Source organism: Triturus cristatus, chromosome 9 (assembly GCF_964204655.1).
Source record: "Triturus cristatus chromosome 9, aTriCri1.1, whole genome shotgun sequence".
Taxonomy (NCBI): Eukaryota; Metazoa; Chordata; class Amphibia; order Caudata; family Salamandridae; genus Triturus; species Triturus cristatus.
In genome coordinates, this window is record NC_140592.1 from 710210722 (window position 1) to 710232019 (window position 21298).

The window sequence follows — 21298 nt, forward strand, 5'->3', positions numbered from 1 at the left end:
TGACGTAGACGCATCAGGATTGGTGCTTGAGTAAGAGTCGCGTTATTATTGGACTAGAGATCGTACAGTTGCAGAAAAGACTATAAGGGTCGACGGAAGACAGGAAGATGTATTATCATTCACCCGAGAAAAAGAAAAAGTCTGTGTTCAGTAAACTGAGAAATTGGTTCGTGAAAGACAAGGAGATTGAGACTAGGGAAGGACAGTTACTCCCTCCAGCGAAGACCCCCGCATCCTTCATGGTTGCGAAATATGGGTACCATACTTGCATCTGGTTAGACAATTGGGCAAAGTATACGAAGGAAGATGGAGTTTTAGCGTTTCCAGAGGATGGGCACTTTAATTTGGCAATATTGAGGAACTTACGGGAGAGGATAATGAGCTTAGATCCGCGACCTAGGCCTACGCAGTTTGAGGCATTGACAGAGTGGGAAGATGAGATGCATGAGCGAGAGAAACAGAGAAATGGCAGTAGGTACCGGTATATGTTCGGACGGCCAAACGATCGTGAAACTCATAGTGATCGAATGAGAAGGCGGTGAGATGCTAGTATGACTGAAGGATTATTTCCCGTTAGAACAGAAGGAGAAAGTGGAGGAAGGAAATGCCTAGAAAAGAGAAATCATGTAGAAACCCGGAGGTATGGGGCTAACGAGATCGACGATGATGTCCTAGACGATATGTTTTACAAAAGCCCACCTCCGTACAGGCAGGAGCCAGAAACACCAACTACAGACACACCAGTGAGAGAGACTCTGAGAATCATTAAAACAGAAGTTGTGACCCCAGAAGTAAAAAGAAGAAATTCACTTAAAGAGAAGGGAAATAGGGCCGAGAGTGAAAATTCTAGAGAACTAGCAAAAACCACATTAGAACTGACAGAGAAAATAAGAGAATTGACGAAAAATCTAGAAGCAGTTACAGTCCCTGTGACCATAGGTCCTGTTATGCCTATTTTTGAGAAGCAGAAAGACTGTGAGCACGGACTAACAGTCCCGTATGTGAACAGTAGACAGGAAGAACAGCCCCTGATGAGAGCAAAAGAGAATTCCTGGGGACATACTATGGGTAAAGGGGAATTACATGTGTCAAAGATTTTATTGTCCTGATACTGCCGAGAGAAGCAGAATGGTAGGAGGATCAATATTAGAACCACAGAGATTGACAGAACCAGGGAATGTAGAGAAGTCAGTGAGCATAACTACTGAAGAATTGAATGAATGGTTAAAAGGTTTGCAGGATAAAGAAAAGGAATCTCATACCGTTGATGTGGCGAAATTATGGATGGTGTTAGAAGAGTTGATTGTAGGGACCATCCCCACAGAAAAGCTGAAAAATTACCAAGATGAGGAACTGCTATTCCTATGCAAGAGCGTCACTTGGAGAGCAAATAATTTACATGACAGATTAGCAGAAATAGCAAGTGAAATGGGAATTGACATGGACAAGGTAAAAGCTTTACAGAAGCCATACCGAGTGGATTTTACAGAAAAAGACATTGAGAATCTGAACGCTGCAGGGCGGATAGGGCAGATTAGGGACATAATCACGGTATTAAGGAAATGGGGAGATGTGGACAAATGGAGGAGCAGGTGGTATAGGAAGCGGGATGACACCTCAGACAGAACATTTCCATGGTTCCCTGTGAGAGAAAAGGAGAAGGTGGTGATGGAGTTCCCTATGAGAGAGATTCCAGGAGGGGGATATGTGCATGTCCCATGGACCAGACAGGACATTTTGTCATTTACAAATGACTTCCCTCGATTACGGGAAAAGCCGGTCGAGTGGTACAGACAGGTAGACAGATTTGTGAAATTGTCAAAAGTGCTGTGGATTGATCTGAATAGTCTGTTTGATATAATAGTGCCAGCAGACTTGTGGGCAGAATGTAAGATAGTCATAGATTGGCCCACCAAAGAATACCCGAGAGATCCCAAAACAGGAGCCCCCAGACCCAGAGGTAATGAAGAAGGAACAGGTCATGGCATTCTTGAAAAACAAAGTGCCTCCAAAAGAAACAGACTGGGTTAAAATAGATCGAACACACCAGGAAGCGAAAGAGTCAGTTCACGCCTACTATGAGAGGCTAATTTTGGCCTTCAAACAGTTTAGTGGGGATGACAGTATGGGAGAGAAGGACCTGAGTCATTTTGTGTACAGCTTTGTGTATGGTCTGCGTCCCGAAATTGGGGACATGATTAAGCAGCACACCGTGGACTGGCAAAGCAAGAAAATAGATGAGATCCTGAGGCATGCTAAATACTTTAGTGATGAGATTGAAGCCAAGCAGCGAAACTAAACGAAAAGGCAATGTGGGCTCAAGTGAAGGTTGCAGAGAGACAGGAAGCTCAGCTGATAGAACAAGCTAATAATCCAGGCATTAAATCAAAATTTGGCCTAGGAAAAGGAAAAGGTAATATAGAAGAAGCCAAGAAGAAGTTCCCCTGTCACAATTGCGGAAGATTAGGGCACTGGAAATCCGAGTGTAAATATCTACCAGGTACTAATGATGAAAATCCGTCATTAAATCCACAGGCGCAGTGTGAGGGGAGTGGCCCACCGCCGCAACAGCAGAAGGCTGTTAATCTACAGAATCAGGTGCCAAAACCGCCCTTACCACAGAGCCGGAGCACACAGAAGTATAGCAAAGAGACGGGATTCTACAATGAAGAACAGGTAAACAAACCACAACGCGCGAGCGCTGTGTCACAGTATTGGCTGCAAAATGACGAAAGTGAGCCCGAAGAGATTTATTGACGGTGCCGAAAAGAGGAAGCAGGGTGCGTACTTGGCGCATCTCTAGAAATAGATCAGACAGGACCATTTGTGGATGGGAAAGTTAATGATGAAAACATTACTTTTCTAGTAGATACTGGAGCTACACGATCCACTGTCAGATCAGCAGATGTTAAAAATCTTCCTCTTTCGGATGAAACAATCCAAGTAGTTGGTGTGTCTAACACCCAGATTAAAACGTACCTTACTGATCCTGTAAAGGTCAGAATAGGGAAATTTTCAGATATGCATCGATTTGTGGTGTGTGACACCAGTCCTGTGAATTTACTAGGAAGGGATTTGTTGTGCAAGATGAATTGCACCATATTCTGTACACCAGACGGAATAGCCTTTGAAACACCAGATGAGGATGTTCTGTATAAAATGACCATAGCTAACCGAGAGTGTGAGGTTGCTGGAACCTATGCAGTATTCAATCCAGATGAATTGCCCCCGGAATTGAAACAGACAGTGAAAGCAGCAGTTTGGGATTTCACTGGGGAAGATGTAGGTCTGATGAGAAATGTAGACCCAGTGAGAATTGCTGTAAAGGAAGGAGTCGTTTACCCAAACATTCCGCAATACAGACTGACACCTGAAATAATAGCAGGAGTAACCCCTTTGATTGAGAAAATGATTCAGCAAGAAGGGCTGAGGGAGATAATGAGCAGTCCATGTAATTCGCCTATCATGGGACTGAAAAATCCAAGTGGGAAATTCAGGATTGTGCAAGATTTGAGACAGATTAACAAGATTGTTGTCTCATGTTGTCCAATTGTTCCAAATCCCTCAGTAATTTTGTATCAGATCCCACATGATGCAGAATGGTACACAGTAATTGATTTGTGTCATGCTTTCTTTTCCATTCCATTGCATCATGACAGCCAGCCGTTTTTTGCCTTTCGGTTTGGAAACCGTATTTTGGCATGGTGCTGAATCCCACAGGGGTACACAGAGAGCCCCTCCATTTTTAATCAGTTGTTAAAGAAATCCCTGGAAAGTCTTACTATGCCTGAGAGTTCAGTTTTAGTCCATTGACGATCTATTGGTAGCGTCAAAGACACGTGAGACCTGTGAAACAGACACCATAGCTTTGTTAAATCATTTGGCAGATGGAGGACTGAAGGTATCTCCAACAAAATTGCAATACTGTAAGAAGGAAGTGACATACTTGGGTCATACTATCGAAAAAGGCCTGAGAAAACTAACCATAGACAGGATCAGAATCATTAGAGGAATGAGAGCTCCAATGACCCAAAGAGAGGTGAGAATGTTCCTAGGAATGGTTGGTTACTGTCGTCAGTGGATAAGTAATTTTTCCCTGATTGCCAAACCATTGGTGAAATTGACAAAAAGTGAGGTAAAAGACCCCCTTGAACTGAACAAAGAAGAATTGGCAGCATTTAAACAGTTGAAGAACAGTCTTTGTGAAGCCCCTGCGCTGGGTATGCTCGATTATGAAAAAGAGTTTGAGCTATACTGTAGTGAGCGAAACGGATGCGCACTTTCAGTGTTAATACAGAAACATGGAAGGCAAAGGAGACCAGTGGCATATTTCTCGTCAATGTTAGATCCAGTGGCGATAGGTCTGCCAGGATGTCTGAAAGCAGTAGCGGCTACATGCCGAAGCCTAGAGCAGAGTGAGGGAATCGTGATGGGGTATCCAGTAAGAGTGTTTGTACCCCATAGTGTGGCGATCCTTTTAACAAGGAGTCGAACACAGTTCATGTCACATAGTCGGCTGAATAAGTATGAAAAGGTCATTCTAGGTGTAACCAATGTGAGTCTGGAAAGATGTGTGAATGTGAATCCAGCTACACTTTTGCCTGATGCAGAGAGAGTGGAGATAAGAGAAGAGGTTGATCATGATTGTCTGGATGTGCTTGACTACTGCACAAAACCTCGTCCTGATATAAGAGATCTACCACTGCCAGAAAGTGATTATGTGTTTTTTGTGGATGGATCCTGTTTGAGAACGGATGAAGGAGTGTTGAGCGCAGCCTATGCAGTATGCACAGTTTCAGCAGTTATAGAGACATCGCCCTTAAAAGGAGTTAAATCCGCTCAAGTAGCAGAAATAGTGGCATTAACCAAGGCATGCAAGATTGGGAGGAATGCGAGAGTGACTGTGATGACTGATAGCCAGTATGGCTTCGGAGTTGTCCACGACTTCGGCCAACTATGGCTGCAAAGAGGTTTTCATGACCTCGAGTGGAACTCCCATAAGGAATGCAGAAGTGGTTGGGAAATTGCTTGAGGCAATACAAATGCCCAAAGAACTGGCTGTGGTAAAATGTGCTGCTCAAGTACAAGGTAGTGATTACATCACTACCGGAAACCGTTTTGCAAACGACATGGCTCAGTATTGTGCCCGAAACAAATATTCTATCAATCGGTCAAAAGAAAGGGAAATGTCTTCTTGTTCCGTAATGTTTACTAACGTTGTGGGAACATGGGATGAAGTGAGGCAGTTGCAGGATGAAGCAATGGATGAGGAAATGAGACAGTGGGTAAAAGCAGGATGTGCACCCAGGGAAAAGGATCATGTGTGGGTCTATCGGGATGGAAGACCAGTAATGCCTGATAGCATGAAGTCAACCATGGCACGGATGTATCATGGCCAAGGACATCTGGGACGGGATGCCATGATAAGGGCTTTTAAGCAGACCTGGTACAATCCGAAATTCAGGTTGATAGCAGAAAGTCTCTGTCAGAGATGCCTGACATGTCAGCAGTACAACCCTGGAAGGAAAACGGTGGTGAGTCTAGGCACCATAGGTCGGGAGGGAGGACCTTTCACCAGAATGCAAGTAGATTTCATTGAAATGCCCCCTTATAACAAACTGAGGTATGTTTTGGTGGTAGTTTGTCTGTTCTTTAGGTGGGTGGAGGCATACCCAACCAGAAGAAATGATGGAATCACAGTGGCCAAGCTATTGTTGAGGGAATTCATCCCAAGGTACGGGTTCCCAATAACCATAGAATCAGACAGAGGAGGACATTTCTACAATGAGATCATGAAATTGATTTGTGAAGCATTGGGTGTACAACAAAAACTGCATTGTGCCTACCGACCAGTGGCTTCTGGTGTGGTTGAGCAAATGAATGGTACTATCAAAAACAGAATAGGAAAAATGTGTTTAGCCACAGGTTTGAAATGGCCTGATGTCTTGCCTCTGGTTTTGATGACCATTAGGTCTACTCCAGACAGAACTACAGGTTTGAGTCCACACAAGATCATCGTGGGACGTGCCATGAGACACGTGTTTGTACCAGTCAACAAGCTGATGACTATAACTGATGACATGATTTTGGATTACTGTAAAGGCCTGGCTGACGCAGTTCATTCTGTGTTTCACCAGGTTGGAGCGGATGCCACCACACTTGAAAAGAAACCAGCCCATGATTTGAGCCCAGGGGACTGGGTGAGGATAAAAGTACACAGAAGAAGAAATTGCCTGGTTCCAAGGTGGGGAAGGCCAAGACAGGTCATTTTGACCACAACAACTGCTGTGAAGTGTGCTGGACTGAAAAACTGGATACATGCAAGTCACACTTTGAGAGTTCCAAATCCAGCAGACGGCATTGGAAAAGAATACTTTGACGAATCAGAATCAAGTGATGAGTCAAGCAATGAGAATATAAAGTTAAAAGAAAATCCTGAAAGGGGGGAAAAGGAGCCAAGACTAGTTCAGACCCCCAGAGAAGAAATTCTGAGGAAAAGATTGCAGATTTCAGATAGTTAGATTCTGGGGATGAGCAAAACGCCAATGGTGAACACGGAAAGAAGAAAAGAACGTCCAGTCAGAAGTAACATTCACACCAAATGAGAGAGTAGAAGAAGTTCCACCTGAGAAAATACTGGAAGAAGAAGAAGGGACAGTCACAGAAAGAGAGGGACAGATTGCGGAAGAACCCCGAGGAGGTGTAGGGAACTGCAACACCCAGCTAGGTGAAGGGACAAGTAGTCAGCAGGGAGATTGCGTGCAGGAGACCCGAGGAGGGACAGAAGTAGGGCCAACCCAAGGGGTGGAAAGGGAGATTACTGAGAAAGAAAAATCAAACGAGACAGAATCTGAGGACAGTGAAACTGAAATACCAGAGGGTCGAGTTCTGAGAAAAAGAACTTGGATTGAGGAAAGAAACGGCAAACCAAGAAGAAATGCTAAGGGTGATCTGCGGCCAAACAAAATTAAAAAACTGAGATATCGATTGACACGAGTTAAACCCTCAGAGGCTGAACAAGTGAATGAAGTAACCAGTCAACATCCAGAGAAAGAGGGAGAAACAGAAGTGTCAGAAGCAAACAAACGAGCAAGAAAACCAAACCAGAAGTATAAGTCACCTGAATGGACGTACGTGGCACTGCCTGAACAAAGAGAAGAGGCAGATAGTCAAGGAAATCCAGAAGAGACTTTGCTGAAATTGATAAAAGAAGAAGAAATAGGGGAAATCCTGAGAGTTATCTTATCTGACATCGGAGAAGAAGCAGAAGATCAGGAAATCCTGCACGTGGATGACGAGAAGGAAGTGAAAAACGACGAAAGGCCGAGCTGAGTAATTTAAATTAATCCTTGTAGGAATACACAGATTGAATAAGAAATTGAAGTATTTGGATCACCTGATAAGGTCTTAGCTCTTGTAGGAAAGCTACAAGAGGCAGAGTAGAAGAGGCTAAGTCAAAAGACACGGTTAGATCTAACAAGATGGCTAACATAGATGATAACAAGAGTAGATGTACCTTCATGAGAAGATGGTGCAAGGCATGTTGTGGTTGTACAGGACTATTAATGCTTCTTTGGAGCGTACTCGCTCTTTTGATCTCTTTCAAAGTAACCTTAGATACACTAGCAGGACATACTGAGAATATGACTAACATAGTGAAAAGCTCGCAAAAGGTAATACCAGTTAGGACCAGCACTGAGCATATGCCTCAAGATAGGTCTATAACTGATTTTTCTTTTTTTTTTTATCAAGTAGGAAAATTAGAGTATAATCTGTCTAATATAATATTCTTGGACAATTGTCCATGAATAAAGAATTAAATCCAGCTAAAGATGCTAATGTATTAGGGGAAATTTTTATAGAAACTACAGGACTAACTCTAGAATATATTTTTAAGAACAATTTAACTTGCAGTCTGAAAATAGAGGAGAAAACATTTTTTGGATATGGTTGAAGAGAGAAGATTGAAAATACACAAGAATGCTGCGGGACATAAGGAGGAGGAAAACATTTGGGAAATAGATGGGAAAAAGGAGACACCAGGTGAAGTTAAACCGACAATAGCTATAGACTCACCCCAGAAAGGCAAATTATGCATCATGAGAGAAAGATCCCAATATGATTATATATATAGGGACAAGTGAGTGTCATGATACATATTTCATTGCATCCGGATGGGGATTTAGAGGTGGAGAAGATCCAGTTTTCCCTGGACTGTACTATATTTGTGGGAATAAGGCTTACTACAGGTTGCCCGACCATTGGTATGGCACATGTTATGTTGGCCTGGTCTTTCCAAAGCTTTTTCACATGGATAGAGTAGAAAATAGTGGACCAAATAACCTACTAATGCGTAGCAGAAGAGAAACTTGGTTAGAAATTGTAGGTGATATTTTTGGAGCCTTGATACCAGCAGTGGGAATATCTTTGAATGCAAATAATATTCGGAAATTGTCCACCATAGTGGATCGCTTGTCAACAAGCACCGCTGGAGGATTTCTCTTGGTAAACACTGAGCTAGTTGCCATGCGTGCTATGATTCTGCAAAATCGACTTGCCCTTGATATTTTCTTGACAAAAGAGGGTGGAGTCTGTGGAATGCTGAAAGATCAACATTGTTGCACTTACATTCCTGACGAAAGCAGAGATCTAAAAGTATATATAAAGAATATTACCGAATTGCATGATGAAATCAAACCACTGGAGGTTGAAAGTATCTGGACTAGGATTAGTAATAAAATGGCTGCTATTAAAGCTTTCTTGGGTAAATTAGGTAGTACTATAATAAGGAAAATATTATTTCCATTAACCTGTGTGATTTTCGCATTATTGATACTTAGATTAGTATATATGTGTTGTAGATATAGAAGAAATAAAAAGAAGGTTAAACGAGAAATTTACAAAAAGAGGGAAAAGAAACCAGAAAAAGATCTCAATTAAATAGAATTGGAAGAGTGGAAGGAGAGTATGTATGACAAAACAAAAAGAGAAGACGAAAGGGAAACAGAATTTTAAGCAAGAAGACATTTCAAATTTCTGTAAAAGGGGAAAAATTGAAATTTTTGTGGGTTTTTGTGGTGATAAGATCACCAAAGGGGGGATTGATGGAGCGGGTAAAATAAAAAAAATGTGTATACCCAATCCATATATATATGTCATATTAACATGAATAATATTAATACTAATGAATAATTGAGTGGAGTGGTATTGAATTAATCAACCTTATTAACCAAGAGAATATACGTGGGAATGCATTTGCATGGCTAAAATAATAAGTGAACTAAGTTTGTACGCAAATTAAATTCATATGTTTTGCTTAAGCAGAGTTAACGTGATTTGCGCTTACATAAACCAGCATTAACGGCTTAAAATGTTGCATATGGCTAGATAAATGCATACACATAAGGGTATTAGTAAGGGAATAACACTGTTTTAATCATTTCTATGTATTAATTACGATTTTGTGTTTCTTTTACTTAAGTTGACTATTTCGGCCTACTAAAAGATGGCTGCCGACTGAATCCTGACTAAAGTACATGACTTCATAATTTGAGCAATGGAGAAAGGGCCTGCACTGATTTCGTCGTGGCCTTTCTATGAACTATCGAACCAGGTCCATGAAGAATACTCTGGGCGAGATGCCAATGTCCCTGAACATGGAGGAATAGTTGCCATTTGGGAACCAAAAGCCATCAATTCACAATAGACTGATACTATCCTGACCTGGGAACAGCCTTTCCCATGCGCCTGGTTTATTCACCATCCGTATGTGAAATTTGGAGAATGTTTCTTAATGTATTGGGACGTGGCTGAATTCAGCCAATCAGCGGCCTGGAAATAAAGAAAATTATACTGTTATATGTAAATTTTAGTATAAATATTAGTAGTCCAGAGAGAGAAAAAAGTTTTGTTAAGGTTACCACCCCAAGAGCTTGAGACGCACCCTGATCGATGCTACTCTATGCGACACTCCATGCTGACAGAAGAGGACGGGACGGTAGAATACTGATGATCTGTCTGAGGACCGGTTCTGACTTAGGAAACAACAAATAGCCAGAATAGGTAAATATGACAAAAGATGATATGGCAATGTTAGGATTCAACCTGCAATTTAATTAGATAAAGAAAAATCATTGTTTGAAGAACTGTGTCGGGTGATTATTTCTTGTAATATTTTATTGATTAATATGAGAGTTAAAGTGTTTTCCATCAAATTCCAAATCAACTAAATGATCTTTTCGACCTCCGGATGGAGGGATTGTTAGAGAAGAGTCAATAGATGTATTTCCTCTATCCAAGTAAAGAACTGTAGTTCGGGATTGATTTTGAGATCCCTCTGTAGGCACGGGTAGTTTGAGAGAATGAATGTTGGTGTTATGGGCCCCACCAGCGTATGATGTGTGTATGTGCGTGTGACTGTGAAATCATTCCGTCCGTGGAAGCAGGGGGAGATTTTGTGTTCTGAACTGCACCAGCACAGCCACATCTTTGGACTAGGAGCCAGAATTGAAGCACTTCAAGTAATTTACATTGAAGCCATAATAGTTGCTTATTTAACTTATGCATTACTCACCAGTGGCAAGGTCAACAGTCCTGGCTTGCGGTAGGTGTAATTTTACGGGTAGATTATATAGCTGGTTGCTGACTGAAGAGGCAGGTCCATGCTAAGCAAATATTTCAGATGGTTTGGGCCAGTCAAATGGGGAGGATCTGCTCAATAGATAAACATGCTCATTTTAATCACTTATTTGTGCAAGTAGAAAAGGCGATCAACATGGTAGGTGAGGGGTCTAGAGATGACACACGGGACTAGCACGGCCCAGGTATGGCAGGAAAGACAGTCAGGCAGGGGGACAGGTTGAGGCTGGACTTCCGGAGGTGAGGTGAGAGCTCACATCTTGAGTTGAACAGCAGTGCAAGGGCTGTTGAGTCCTATGTTGAAATGTGGCTAGAGTTACATATATGCATGTTGCAAATTGACTCAAGGATAATTTACTCTGAAAGGGCTTGGGAGTGTAAAACGTTAATAAGTTTGGCTAGTAGTGTTTGGTGACTCAGCCTCACCATGCCAGAATAGAGGCATTTTCAAGATGAGATGCTTCTTAGCCACAATTGTGGCTCATTTATCTTATGCAACAAAGAGGCATGGTCAAAGCTAATAGTACTGGCTTGTTGTAGGTGCCGTGTTGCAGGAGTACAGATCTGGCTGTAAAGATAGGGAGATGGGAAGAGGAGTTGGCCTAACGGCTAGGGCGCTCGACCTCGGACCTTTGGAACTGGGTTCGAGTCTCGGTAATGACGCTAAAATATCCTGTGATTCTGGGCAAATCATTTAATCTCCCCGTGCCTAACAAAAAAAAAATAATGAATGTGTGTCCTCACGTAACATAACTGGTGCTATGTAAAGTGCTCGGATACCCGATTCAGGTCAAGTTCGCGCTATATAAAACTCTAGAAAAAAAAATAGAGGTCACAAAATACCAGACGGCAGCAAACCAGCTAAGCTCAATTTTGCAATAGGGTGATGCAGTGGTAAGTGTTGCAAGTATGCGCCGAGAGATGGGTCCCTCAATACCATCCATAATCTTAACCTGGTTAGTAGTCAGGCCAAGGACTGGCTGCATGACCCCCGGGTGCTGGAGATGGTTCATTGGTTGGCATGCCGCAGAGTTTGGGGCAGGTTAGCATACCTTATCTTGGCTCTGCAGATCAGAGGTCGATAACATGCCTACCATTAAGTCAAGTATCAACAGACATCTGTTATTCAGAGCCATCAGACCTTTCGGGGACGGTGCGCTCAAATACGCGTCATGTTTGGCTCATACCTACAAGTTTCTTAGGCAAAAGCCACAGGTTCATGCTTCAATGGGATAGTTAGAGATCTGAAGGGACCATTTCAGCAGCAGGTCTACCATAATTGGTTAAAACAATAAGTCTGGTACTGCAAAGACAGATATTAGTCCCCCCCATCCACCTTTCACATATGCTATATTCGGTCACCTGGCCGCTTACAGGGGAGCAAGAAGCAGCCTGGGAAAAGTGGGTGCAGGACACGGGTGCGTATCGCACAGATAATTGCCCCTTTTAGAAAGGGTGGGCACAGGGGAATCACATAGGCGCATCCATTTTCTAAAGCCACCCCATCAGATAGGGGGCCGCTCCCCCAGCCTTTCACCCCCCTGAGGTCAATAACTGCGACCACCAATTTGGGTGGCAATTAGCACCTGGTAATCAGTGCCAGGGTACCCCCCAGGGAGAAGGGGCGCAAACAAACCCTGTTCTCTTGTATTTTCTATGCATCGCAGGGGGCCAGCCTACCTGATCATGCTGAAGGGATGGGAAACTAACACCAGGGAGCCAATAGTTTTGCATCGGGCACATCAGTAGTATTGGTTATTTTACTGTGAGCAGGTCTCGATGCATAACAGCTGTAAGGTATTTTAGCCACGGCTGCAGCCAGCCGATTCCAGGCACGTCTTAAGAACCGGAACACCTTTAGAGGACTAAGGCTGATCCCGGCCTGGGTGCTACTTGTGGCCATTACCCTCTTCCAGCTGCTGCGTAAGGTCGTGCCATATGCCTGGGAGCGACAGGCAAGGGCAGTAGCAAGCAGGTATTTAGTTATGAGGTAACTTGCAGGTGGCATAGGGATCTTCGGACCCACAGATGGTGGGGTGGGAAAGCATGAATCTGGGAATCCTAGATTCCGACATTTTTATGGGTTTTAGAAACTCAAGACGCTTGAAAGACAACAGACCACACTCAGACGGCAGCAAAGTTATTGACTGGTCACATAATCGGTCCCTAATAAACTTACAGGAAGTAAGGTCAAGGTCCTATCTAGGGGGGAAGGCGCAGTAGGGGCAATGCGGCGGGTAGCATATGACTCGGCCAGCAGTGGGTACCACAAGACACTTCCTCTTGGTTATGAGACTGCCTGCCCCATAGCTAGCCCAGCCAGATGGGTAGGAGTGGTTGCCCTTAGAGGAGGGCAGGGTCCTCAGGGTGTGGGGTACACTTGTTGGAGGACTGGTTGATAAAGTGTATTAGAGCTCCTACATGTCCTCTCCTGCATCCCAGCAACATCCAAATCCGCAGGCTGGGTAATCCACACCAGGGTGGGTACACCGGGACGTCTACACAACATACGTAAAAGTCCGCAGTCAGACAGGGGGGGATTTGTTTCAAACTGTCCACAAGTTCTCACCAGCCACTTGTCAGCTTCCTGGTTTACATTAGCAGAAGTTCGGCACGGGGCCCCTCACGCCAGGGTGGGGACAGTAGCATGGTGACTCAGCATCAGTAGATCGCTTGCAGACGGTGATGGACTTGCAGGCAATAGCAAAAGAAAGGGCAGGCAAGTTCTGCGTATGATTTACTACAGGGCTCCACTAGCCGAGAGCACTGGCCCCGTGTACACACTTGACTCTCGTGGGGAGAGGGATCGGTTGCAAGAGATGAAATCTCCATGTGTAAGTTAGGCATCAATTGGGGGCATGGGAGTTATGCTTTTGCTTGCCTAGTCCCCAGGGTACTTTGAAGAAGATGGGGTTTCACCTGCTAATAGTTGCCTTGGACTTGTTTGCTGGACCGGTGAGAGGCCTGGGTATCAGCGGGATGTAAGTAAAGATGCCTACCCTTGTCCAGAGTGGGCAAGGACGTGTTTGCTGGACCTGGGAGAGGCCCTCGAACCATAAGAAGGCAGGGAAAGATGCTTAAGTGCAAAGCGGAGTGTATAGAGAGGCGTGCAGTGCTCGATATAGGGTTGAGGCACCCCAGCATTTCTTTATTTCGCCAGGATCCATGGTTTGGCTATATGGCCTATCAGGCGGCTTAAGGGTGGCACGAGGGGCGGAATGCAGGAAACAGAGGCATGGGTTGTTTCCACCACTAAGTTAATTCGGTTGGGGGGCCTATGCTTGCACTAGAACAGCTGGCTGAAGATAGCTGCAGCTTCGCCGTGGGTGGTGTCTCCCCTCCTAACAGAAGTCCTCCATGCGTAAGATAAGCAGCTAATGGGGGGACATGTGAGATATTAGGGGTCAGGCATAACCCCTCGCTTAATGGGGCAAGGAGCCCGGTCAGGGGAGGCCAGGAATCCTTGCACAGAAGACTTAACGGCCTCACGGCCACAGACATTATCTGGCTGGGATACCCAGGCATGCGCTGGACCTGCTTGCTGAAGAAGCTGCAGCAGAAACTGGGGGGGATTCCTCCTCCTAATGTGATGGTCATACTCCTGAGAGGAAATGACCTGGCAGCGCTTTGGAGAAGGGCACTGCTTCAAGAAATGACAGTCACCATGTGTAAATTGAGCAACCAGCTGGGGACCCGTGAAATATGGTGGTCTGAAAACGCCCCGGCTGGTATGGCCTAAGGAAGCCATGGAGGTCTCTTGCAGGAAGGTTAACAGCGCCATGAGGAAATTCACTGAGCAAAGGGGGTTTGGCTTCATCCGTCATGGGTTACTGCACACTAAGGCCACAGGGTGTTTTGATGAAGATGGTGTTCACCTGTCCAGAGTGGGTATGGACCTGTTCTTACTTGATCTGGGGGAGTCCTTAGAGACAGCAGGGTGTAAGTAATGAGGGTACCCTCTGCACAAGCACAGTAAGGGTGCTAAAGCCAAATATTCCCAGGGAGGTCCTCGCGTTGGACCCTGGAGGAGCGATGGCGCCCCGTTAGACCTATGGGCGGTTGTGGACCTGAGCAACCGGGGTTTGCCTGGAAGGCTCCGCCCCCCTCTGGGGTGTGAGCAAGAGAGTGGACTGGCGGTCCACCGGTGGGAGGGGTCGCTCCTCCCCCAAATCTGACAAACACCGATTGGCTTGGCCACAGTGTAATTTGGCTCATCAGGTGGCAGGCGGCGGGGGGCTGCCTGCCCTGGGATCGCCCGTAAGATAACCCACCAATCTTGGCATATTTGTAATGCTAATAAACCTGCAGCAGTTTTCTCCACAAAGAAGATGTCTTGTCTGGTTATTTCTATAGGAGATTGCTGTATGGGGAAATGGTGAGTGTTGCCGATATTGGCACTATGGTCATTCCTCTGCAGTGTATGAAAAAACAGTTGCAGTCACTGCACACTTTAGCTGAAGTCAGGTATTCTCAATTCGATTCTGAATCCTTAGAGGATTACCAGCGAGGCTTTCGACAGGCTGTCTCGCAGCATGTCACCCATCTATCCCTGCATTATCTTACAGTGGGCCACTGGCCACTGTGGTGTTGCCAAGTCAGTAATAATCCCAGCACAATATACTTGATTATTATTCCGCTTAGAAAAAGGTATCCGTTTTAGCCAGATATGATCATATACATGATTACTTTCTACAATAGAGCTTCATCAAATCTGCACCACATTTCTCAGGTCCATGAGTGACTAGACACTAATTGTACAACTTTTTTATTTGCCTTCGGTACTTGTAGTTCTGGTTTTGTAATGGAATAAACAAAACTGAAAGTCCCAAAATGCAAAGACCTAGAAGCTTGTCAGGTTTACTGCATACATTATTGGTTTTGAGGAGCACTGAACATAATGGGAGTTACTGCTGGATAACCTGGGGGTTAATGCACGATCACCAGAGTTTAAAAGCCAAAAAACTGATCATTCCACAAATATAGAGGTAGGGTTGCACTTTTGCATAGGGCGACAGGCACAGATTGATTTAAATGACAGCCTTCACCAACATAGAAAATACAGAAAAAAACATATTAATAGGAAACTAAACTTGTTTTCCTCAGTCTTCAGTTGACCCACACCAAACAATGCAACATCTTAAATGTACTTAAATGTTTTGGGGGTCGATGAACAAAAGTCTAGGATGTCTAGTCACCCTAGGATAATGCATTTGCTGGAATTACTTTGTGTATTTTCAAGCCACATGTTAGAATTCTCAAAGAAATCGCTTAGAGGTTAAGGTGCCTGCTCCAGAACATTAACACTATGCCACAAATGTGTATTCTAGATAGAACAGCTCAGTGCTTTACTGCCTTTCTTGCAGAGACATTGTTTAACCTGTGGGTTTCAAGGGACAAACTTGTTAAAATAGTTCAGTGAGTTGTGCGCTAACTGCAAACTGCAGCATTAACCATGCAAGGTGTATTTCATTATTCGGGTAGCTGGTCGTATCTTTTAAGAAGGTGAATTTGCAGCTTTCTGAAAATAGTAGGATATCTCTAAAAATGTCAGTCTTCTAAAAAAGTATCACCGTGGTTCCTGCATATGTGTACTTGGAAAAAAAGTAGTCTGCGTATAATTGGAGAGACTATGTGAACTGTTACACAGAGAACAGCTGCTCTATATCAGCATTCTCCATCATTTGATGCCAAGTTCTAGGCCTCTTCTCCTGGTGAATTGGGTATTGAAGATGGTAGATGAAGGATTAGGATTAGGATTAGCCACCGGTGTGTGACTTTTAATATGGGAAAAAGTGACGTACTGGCGGCGCAAGGAGCTTGTAAATAAGCCCCTATATGTCTGTTAGGTTATTGAGCTCCAGGATCATTGCAAGCACTGCTAAGCGAAAATCTCTACACTCTGTACATTCAACGTTTTAGTACCTCATGGCCTCCCTAGAACATTACCAGCACTGCTCTGGACATGGGAGAGATCTGGTGCTACAGAGCAGCTCTGCATACAGACCAAGGGTCTTGGACACCCTTCCCTAGCAGGTTAGTTCTGGATGTGGGGTTTACTTTTCTCGAACGTCAATCAAAAATAGGCTAACCAATTTCATGTTATTTATTTAATCAATGTCCTGACGTACCCAAATGATTGATGTGGGGTTTATGCATATGAGACCATGGAGATTGCATTTTCTTTCTTTATGCTTCTCTCCCACAAGTCAGCCATGCATTTTGTGGCTCTTCATATGTACAAAAGCTGCACTGTACCAAAAGTAAGCTTTCAACATAATTCCTGGCACCAAAACTGTTCCAAAAATCTAGCGGATTAAGCGTTTCTCACCTCGGAGACACATCCAGCTGAATTTTAAACAGTGCTTAATTTGAGCCGGTGATTTCTGGTGCTCCGCACTCGCACATCATCGTCAAAACCGGTGCTTATAGCGCAAACTGGATCCAAAGGTATTGGATCGCTTTTCATGAGCACCTGGTAAGGACATATTTATTTTTGGGAGGCGCTGGGATATTACGTGATTTGCCAAGAATCACAGGATGTTGACCCTATGCAGAGACTGGAACATGGTCCCGCAGCTCAAAAGTCGGCAGCTCTGTCCATTAAACCACATCCTCTCCCCACTTGTAGGGTTTCATGGTTAGTAGTTGGTTCTGGTATAGGCGGCGCTAATAGGAGCAATGGGCTGGTGCAAGCTGCCTCCTGACAAGAGCCCCGGCATTTATTTTTTCACAAATTAACCACTGATCTAAACTCACATATGGCACTACATCAACAGTATACTTTACGCCCAACTGCAGGCACAATCATGCGTACAACATGACTATGTCAGGTGGTTGCCGTGTTAACTTGTGTTGTGTTTTATGTCTCAAAGTATATATTAAAGCTGTTCTGAATTTTCTTTTGGGAAAAATACTATAGAACTATATCCCAGACAACTAACTCTGTAGGCACAGCCTGCCCTCTGTCCTGTTTAGCTGGGTTCACCACGTTGCTTGCAGGGAATTCTCCGATAATATTGCCTAAAATGTACCACTGCACACAAGAGGACCTTTCTGATGATGCACGTAAAAATGTTTTTTGAGCTCATTATTATTTCACAATACAAATCTTCCTAGAGTTGCCAAAAAGGGCGTTTATCTTGTAATAACTTTCTAAAACGCTTTATATTGAAATCTGTGGAAGCTGCTTTTTGCCGTTAGAACACGCACTGCCCATTTTGCAGATCTTTGCCAGTACACTATAAACACTGTCAAATTCACTAAAACAGGTTTATTGTAACCCTATCTGGTTTGACTAAAGTTTGAAATGCACAATTTATCACTCTGTATCGTCTCGAAGGATAGCTCCGCCCCATAGTTTGAAGTGTTACCGCCCCCCCCCCCTCGCCCCCCAAAATGTGTGTCTAGTTTGCGGCTCGCGTTCCATGTGTATCAGTGGTCACATTAGAGTGCGTCATTCCTCTATTTAATCACCACATCACACCCATATGATCGAGAAATGGCGTGCATCGATAGCTGTGTTGCAGATGCAGGAAATACAATGGAGAATTTCAGGGGCAGATTTACAAGCCCTTTGTGCCACCATTGCATCACTTTTTTTGGCGCAGTGGCGGTGCAAATAATGTGGCCAATTTACAACATGACGCATCTGGGGAGATACATCACGTGGTAAAGCCCTGCGTCACATTATACCTGCGCCAGGTATAATGTATGTAGGCTAGGCGTTCCCACGCAAAAAGCCATGTAGAACTGACGCAGTGAAATTTACATTTCACTGCGTCACTCTACGCCTTCACTGCTCAAAATCCCTATGCCTGCTCAGACCAGCCGTAAGGAATGACACAGGGCTTTTTCTATGGGACTCACCTATCTGTTGTGGCACATTGCTGGAGTAATGTGTCACTTTTGTGCCAACAGATGCGTCAGTATTGATGACGCATCTGTTAATCCTTGTGTCATGGAGCACTGTATTGTAAATACAGAGCACTGTATTGTAAATACAGCGCATCCATGGTGGCGCAAGGACATTTGGCACTGGTGCAAGGAAACTGATGTATCTATGCAGATGCGTCAGTTCCCAGTAAATCTGCCCCTCAGTTTTTTTATTTAAAAAAAATGCAGCTCTGCATATATACTTAGTAACATGAAAGTGGCATTTTTCACTAAGGCCACCATGTTGTACGAGCACAGCGCGCCTAAGTGGCTCTTCACACCCAAAAGCTCCTTTGAAAGTATTTCTGTCACCGTCTGAATGTGGCAGCCAAGGCTGAGTCAGTCCGTCTTGTATATGCATGAGAACCATGGGTGGTAAGCAGGGAGGCCAGCTGTAGAAAATGTCCTTTGCATGTCGGTGGTCATAGATTCGGCTTTAAAGCAGAAAACTCCTGTGACTCAAAATGGCTAAAACCGAAAATAATCTATGGCTGTTCTGAATTGTATAGCATAACGGAAATTGTCAATCCCCCCCAACCCCGCAGATGTACCGAAGTCCCCCATATCTCACAGAAATTCATTGACCTCGGACTGAATGGGGCCACTTGAAGGGTTGGGCAGCAGGTGCCTGTGTTACACCCCTGGACATTGGCAAGAAGACGAGTGACCGAAGTGGGTGGTTGGTCCACTCTGTGTTTGCTGACTGCTGAAGACAGACATCATTTGAACAGCACTCTGAGCTAAGGCTGAACAATGCTGACCTAATTCCCATTTATGTATCAATATATATATCTATCTATCTCAAGTGCGTCTTCAACTGGGGATGTTTTGCTGAAAGATTTATGACCGGCAGTCCAGCCGGGAAGACTGCACCACCCCTAAAGGTCAAGGTTAGGGGGCCACGAGGACATGGAACGACTCCGAGTCTTCCTCAGTGGAAAAGCAGAAAAGATCAAATAATTTGAACATTTTCATCTCAGAGGCCCACTGGAGGGCTTTTAAATTAAATGAACATTTTGCAGCAGCACAGAAACCTACTAAAGGTAAAGGAATTTTGAAAGTGCACTACTGATACCAGCATGCAACACTTAGTTGAACTCACCTGTTAGGCCCAATGAGGGCTAATTAAATGGACATGCAGAGGGGAGTGCCTTTTCACCATTTCTGTGCAGTATCATGGAGCCTGTGACCAAGGAGCTGTGCTCTGAAATGTGTACGGCAATGAAATGCATCTGAATGAAAATGCCAGTTTCCTTTTATTAAAAGAATCATTGGAATTCATCTGCTTTTCGAGTGCATCTTCAACTGGGGATGTTTTGTTGAAAGATATATATATATATATATATATATATATATATATATATATATATTTATATTTAAATAGAAGTGTTTTTTTGTTGCTTACAAAAGGCTGGTAAACTGCTAAAAGACCTAAAAAAATTAAAGCGCTCCGCCAGACAGAAACAATACAAAAAAAAAAAAACTAAATACTGAGAGGAATGTCCAGAAGGCTGTGGAGTTGACCCTTGCTTACCAAATGGATAAGAGGTTTCAATAGGTGATTACAAACGTTGTATAAACGACCTTATTCATGGTTGAAAACTGCCTTTAGGGTTTTTGCATTACTGAACTCCTCAGCCGTGGTGTGGTCGGGCCAAGCTCTCTTCCAAAATGGTTATTATTATTTTGTTTTGCAGATTTATATTGCGCGAACTCGACCCAAAGGTATTGGAGCGCTTTACATGAGAACCAATTACCTTACACAAGGACACATTTTTTTTTTTTTTGGTAGGCCCGGTGAGATGAAGTGATTTGCACAGAATCACAGGATGTGGAGTTGACCCCGAGGCTCGAACCTTGGCTTCCCGGCTCCAAAGTCAGCAGTCTAGCCGTGAGACCCCAACCTCTCCCCGATCTTCAGGGCCGCAGCTATGGAGGGGCCTGTGAGGGTTAGGTCGGCATATATAAATGTTTTCACCCCCCGCTCATGGAAACAGGCTGCTTGCAGAGTTTCAGGTGAAAAGTGTATTTATTTTAATGAACTGCATTTACCTTTGAATACATATAGCAATACACTAAAGAATAGCAGCGGCCCTGCTCATCCCTCATGGGTGCTGCTGGTGCCGTTTGGGAGTGCAAGTACTTGACAATGCAGAAGGGTCCTAAGAGCTTTCTACGTGTGAAGTAGAGTTCATCTGAGTTAGAGGTGCATTCAGGGCTGGCTTTAGCGCTGGTGGCGCCCAGTGCGACAATCATTTTTGGTGCCCCCACACTCCATGACCGCCTCCTCGGATTCTCTAACTACCACTGGGCAAAAGTGCCCCTCATCTCTCAATCATAAGTTATTGCTAAACACAGTGCCCCCCTCCTGAGGTCAGCGCCCCCTCCACAGGTCAGGGCCCTCTGCAGCTGCACCAGTTGCACTGCCCTAAAGCTGGCCTTGGGTGCATTATTATGTGTGTGGCGTATTGTGCTGAAATGTATTGAATCACTTTGCTTCAAACTGCCAATCATCTGCTATGTGATCTGCACCGGTAGTATTGGTTTGACCATTTATTACAGTGGTTTGAGACTCAGCAACACCGCTGAGGTGACAGCAGCCCTTGTAGCTAGCTGAAGCAAACCGGGCGTGGTGGTGTTGGATGCAAACACAGTTTCTTCTATATACACCCTTACTCTCTAATGAAGCGTGAATCAACTCACAGTCAGACAGAAACATGATTAATGT